General features: G+C 43.4%; 1 long non-coding RNA gene across 1 annotated transcript; it reads right to left on the bottom strand.

The window, feature by feature from the left end:
* Positions 1-350: 350 nt before the first annotated feature.
* LOC311226879 lies at positions 351-3700 on the bottom strand. The gene is made up of 2 exons (XR_014619556.1): positions 3610-3700; positions 351-1277 (listed from the first exon to the last, which is right to left on the bottom strand). It is a non-coding gene; the product is annotated as an uncharacterized lncRNA (long non-coding RNA).
* Positions 3701-6095: the final 2395 nt, after the last annotated feature.

Genomic DNA, 6095 nt, shown 5'->3' with positions numbered 1-6095 from the left:
TTTGAGTCAAATTTACTTTGCGGAATTTACTGTGTACCCAGTATTCTGCCAGAGCTACTCCACTATCTGCCTATGACCATACATTACCGGAAATACAGTAGGAAATGGTTGATTAGTAATACAATGCCACATATTTAAGGACCCTTCCCTTTACCAATGGAGTATTGGCATGTCCCGCATTGAACAATTCAGAAGTTTACATGCCGTCTCCTACCTCACTGAAATATATTCTCAGTGTATGTGCACATTGTACACAATATACACCATTCTGCAGTGAAGCTCAAATATCAAGTAAAGTAACAATTACCCCCATACATGCTACTTTTTCCAGTTAAAAATGACAACTTGAATAGATATTTAAACATTTATTAACAAAAAAATATCACATCCTCCTCTCTGAACCCAACGACAAAGCCTCCAATGAAATTAACCCATTGTTCCCCTGCAACAGCTTCTCCCACAGGGGATCTTTGATTAAACACCTGCTATCAGAAGAATATAGACAGTCAGAAAAAAAGTTCAATTTACTACTTAAGTACATTTAAAAGTAGAAACTTTGACTTTTACTCAAGTGTGTACTTTCACTTAAACTTTCATGTTAGTCTAGCTTAGCAACATTTTTTAGGAGAATTAATACAAAAACGAGTGATATGGCCGTTCAGTTGTAAATGAAAGCCTGCATTTAGTAAGACGTTGTTTATAAATGTCTTTTGGTTTAGTTATGAATGAATGACAGCATCTCTATAGCACAGCTCTATTACTAGGACATAAAGTGCTTTGGAATGACTGTATACATCATTCACAACGGGTGGCCCCAGCAGGAATCAAACTCCTAACCGTGACAGTGTTAGTGCCATGCTCGGAGTGCCAAGCACAAGACCCCAATGTTATGCGGGGCTCTGCTCATAGGCGGGCGGCTCGTGGCGTGGCTCGTAGTCCTGGTTGTAGAAGCAACCGTCGCCCTCCATGGAGACCCCCCTCCTCCCGCGTCACCCCAGCGAGGTGGCGGGTGGCGACCCTGACGAGGTGAGCCATGGTGGGGTGGCGGGGGGCCGGCAGGGGGAGGCCCCTGGGGGGGGCTCCGGAGAAAAGCGCCAGGGGGCCGGGCCGGGAGGCGCCCCTGGGGCACCCCGGGAGGCGTGGGCATAGCCTTACGGACCACGGGGGAATAGGTGACGTGGGGGCGTAGCGTGGCGGGGGTCTGGGGGAGCTGTCGCCGGCCCCGGCGAGGCGTGCTGGTCCCCGACGTGGAGGGGATGGGACTTCCACTCACTGCCCTACACGAAAAGTGAAAAAGGCAAATAAAAAGAACGAACCACAAATTCAACGACAGAAGAGAAGAGGATGAGATAGAGAGAGAGAAGAGAGAGAGAGAAGAGAGAGAGAAGAGAGAGAAGGAAAGCAAGATAACAAAATACAACAAGAGCCAGTATGGAAGCAAATGAGTGACAGAAGTATTTGAATTTGATCAGACACCGAATTTATAGCATTGAAAATAATTACTTTGAAAACATGTATCTGAATTGAATTTATAGCATTGAAAATAATTACTTTGAAAACATGTATCTGAATTTTTTCAGACACCAAATTTAAAGCATTGAAAATAATTACTTTGAAAACATGTATCTGATTTTTGAATTTTATCAGACACCGAATTTATAGCATTGAAAATAATTACTTTGAAAACATGTATCTGAATTTTTTCAGACACCGAATTTATAGCATTGAAAATAATTACTTTGAAAACATGTATCTGAATTTTTTCAGACACCGAATTTATAGCATTGAAAATAATTACTTTGAAAAATGTATCTGAATTTTTTCAGACACCGAATTTATAGCATTGAAAATAATTACTTTGAAAATCATGTATCTGAATTTTTTTGCTCTGAATTTACCTATGTGAAATAAAAATTCAATGTAAAAAATTCGAATGTATAATAAAATTCAATGTAAAAAAAATTCGATGCATAATTGCGGTGTATAAAATCCGATCAAAAAACCATCATCCGGGCTACCCAGACAGGATAAGCAATCGCGCCTGGATGCAATCGAATTGACTTCTGGCCTATCACTGCACGGCTTTGTCAGTCATGTGATCACACCAACCCGGGAGAAAGATGGCGGTATATATACATACGTTGGGGGGAGAATATACATACGGTGGGGAGGAGACTGTACATTAGGAGGGGGTGGGTGGGAGAGAAATATACATACGGTGGGGAGAGAATATATACATACGGTGGGGAGGAGACTGTACATTAGGAGGGGGTGGGAGAAAATATATACATACGGTGGGGAGGAGACTGTACATTAGGAGGGGGTGGGTGGGAGAGAAATATACATACGGTGGGGAGAGAATATATACATACGGTGGGGAGGAGACTGTATATTAGGAGGGGGTGGGAGAGAAATATACATATGGTGGGGAGAGAATATATACATACGGTGGGGAGGAGACTGTACATTAGGAGGGGGTGGGAGAAAATATATACATACGGTGGGGAGGAGACTGTACATTAGGAGGGGGTGGGTGGGAGAGAAATATACATACGGTGGGGAGAGAATATATACATACGGTGGGGAGGAGACTGTATATTAGGAGGGGGTGGGAGAGAAATATACATATGGTGGGGAGAGAATATATACATACGGTGGGGAGGAGACTGTACATTAGGAGGGGGTGGGAGAGAATATATACATACGGTAGGGAGGAGACTGTACATTACGAGGGGGTGGGAGAGAAATATACATATGGTGGGGAGAGAATATATACATATGGTGGGGAGAGAATATATACATACGGTGGGGAGGAGACTGTACATTAGGAGGGGGTGGGTGGGTGAGAGAGAAAATACATATGGTGGGGAGAGAATATATACATACGGTGGGGAGAGAATATATACATACGGTGGGGAGGAGACTGTACATTAGGAGGGGGTGGGTGGGTGGGAGAGAAATTATACATATGGTGGGGAGAGAATATAAACATACGGTGGGGAGGAGACTGTCTATTATATGTATATTTCTCTCCCAACCACCCCCTCCTAATGTACAGTCTCCTCCCCACTGTATGTATATATTCTCTCCCCATCATATGTATATATTCTCTCCCCACCGTTCTCTTGGTGTAAAAAGTTTAAGACCAGGGTGAGGCCAGGCTATGGATGGCTTTGAAGGTGAGGAGTAGTGTTTTGAAGTTAATGCGTTCCTTGATCGGGAGCCAGTGGAGGGAGTGGAGGACAGGAGTGATGTGTTCGCGGGACCGGGTGTTAGTGAGGAGGCGGGCAACTGAGTTTTGGACCATCTGCAGTTTATGGAGGGAGCGGGAGGTGATGCCAGTGAGGAGGGAGTTACAGTAGTCCAGGAGGGAAAAGATGAAGGCGTGTATGAGGGATTCAGCAGCAGGGGGTAGAGGCAGTGACGGATTTTGGCAATGTTGCGGAGGTGAAAATATGAAGTTTTGACAATGGAGCGGACATGGGGTCAAATGAGAGGGTGGGGTCGAGGATGACACAGAGGTTGCGGACTAGGGGGGAGGGGGTGATGGTGGAGTCATTGATGGTGAGTGTGATGTAATACAATAATTTATACTGTAGCATTACAAACCATTTGACAGCCAGGTCCTGCACCTCCGTTCTTGTCCTCTAGGAGCCATCGCAGCATGGCCAAGACCTTCCTCATCCAGCATACTGTCCGGGTGTAACTTATTGCCAGCGGAAGAGTGCAAGAATGCTTCCGCATTCGTCACCGCACGCCAGTACGGTAATGCGCCTTTCCTTTCGCCCCGCTCAGACAAATGCATGTAGTACATTGCAACACAACGCAGCATTTCCGCGGCTGTCTTTAACTAGCAGGACGCTAGTGGGCTAGTCGCTAAAATATATAATTGTACCAACACAGATATTAGGCAGTACACACATTGTCCTGCAATACATGTACAGTGAATGCACAGCTACATTCGCCATATATTTCTATCGCTGCTGCGGTCTATAGTGAAATGCAATATTATTATTATTATTGTAAAGATTATCATTACAATCGCAGCCTGGAGGCAATGTTACAAGTGTACGAGGGTTGTGTGCAAAGAGCACAGCCTCTCAATTTGCACAACGTGCACAAAATAATAATTGTAATGATCTTTACAATAATAATAATATTGCATTTCACTGTAGACCGCAGCAGCGATAGAAATATATGGCGAATGTAGCTGTGCATTCACTGTACATGTATTGCAGGACAATGTGTGTACTGCCTAATATCTGTGTTGGTACAATTATATATAAAACGATATATATATTTGAGCGACTAGCCCACTAGCGAGGCAACCTCCTGCACCATCGCAGCAGCGCCGAGCGTGGTGATACAAGCGGGCTGCTCTGAGGAAAGGAGCCCCTTCACGCTAGTGGGCTAGTCGCTCAAATATATATCGATTTTATATATAATTGTACCAACACAGATATTAAGCAGTACACACATTGTCCTGCAATACATGTACAGTGAATGCACAGCTACATTCGCCATATATTTCTATCGCTGCTGCGGTCTACAGTGAAATGCAATATTATTATTATTGTAAAGATCATTACAATTATTATTTTGTGCACGTTGTGCAAATTGAGAGGCTGTGCTCTTTGCACACAACCCTCGTACACTTGTAACATTGCCTCTCCAGGCTGCGATTGTAATGATAATCTTTACAATAATAATAATAATATTGCATTTCACTGTAGACCGCAGCAGCGATAGAAATATATGGCGAATGTAGCTGTGCATTCACTGTATGTATTGCAGGACAATGTGTGTACTGCCTAATATCTGTGTTGGTACAATTATATATAAAACGATATATATTTTAGCGACTAGCCCACTAGCGTCCTGCTAGTTAAAGACAGCTGAGGTTGAGTAGTTTCTTCTGATATCACTTTCAAACTCCAAGTGATTCGTTGCAATGTACGCGGAAATGCTGCGTTGTGTTGCAATGTACTACATGCATTTGTCTGAGCGGGGCGAAAGGAAAGGCGCATTACCGTACTGGCGTGCAGTGACGAATGCGGAAGCATTCTTGCACTCTTCCGCTGGCAATAAGCTACACGCATACTGTCCTTCTGAAGCTCTGAAGTCATTAGTGGCCATGAACCTAAAGAGAGAGAGCGAGAATACGTTAGTAGATAGTCTAAGGCCAGTGATTCTCAATATTATTTTGCATATCTAGGACCTCTAATTTAGTCCATGTCATGCACAACTACATACAATATACTGTAGCATTACAAACCATTTGACAGCCAGGTCCAGCACCTCTCCGTTCTTGTCTTCTAGGAGCCATCGCAGCATGGCCAAGACCTTCCTCATCCAGCATACTGTCCTTCTGAAGGTCTGAAGTCATTAGTGGCCATGAACCTAGAGAGAGCGAGAATACGTTAGATCTTGACCGTCTTGGGAGAGAGAGAGATAGAGAAGGCATTACAGGATGACTCTTTGAAAATGATGTCCCAGATTAAAAAGTATATATTATATATACACAGTCACACACACAATAAAAAAAAATTATACATCACTTACGACCACTTGAAGTAGTTGTTCTTGAGCCGTCTTCTGCGTTCATCTCATTGATGAGATCCAGCACTGTAACAGTATATTTGCAACAATGAAATTATATATTTTATTACAACTCTATCAGCTGAGTAACAATATTCATCAAAGTGTTGCGTGTTACAGCGTAGGTTAGTTTATTAGTGCATGACAGTAGGGTTTTACATACTGTAAAAAAACAAACACTTAACAAGTTAATATCTGAGATTTTGAAACACAGTAACATCACTACAATAAACTCAAACCGGTCTACATATAAATCAGAAAATCTGACAGGTTTGTCCAGATTATCTTAATTTGTAGGCCTAACCAAAAGTAAGCATATCTGACTAGGGGCAGGTTGGTGTAGACCGACTAGGGGCATGGTGGTGTAGACTGACTAGGGGCATGGTGGTGTAGACTGACTAGGGGCATGGTGGTCGTGTAGACTGACTAGGGGCATGGTGGTGTAGACTGACTAGGGGCATGGTGGTGTAGACTGACTAGGCGCAGGTTGCTAGTGT

This window comes from Notolepis coatsorum (assembly GCF_963971535.1).
Source record: "Notolepis coatsorum genome assembly, chromosome: 4".
Lineage (NCBI taxonomy): Eukaryota > Metazoa > Chordata > Actinopteri > Aulopiformes > Paralepididae > Notolepis > Notolepis coatsorum.
Note: the sequence above shows the minus strand (reverse complement) of the source record. Positions and strands in the feature narration are given on the sequence as shown.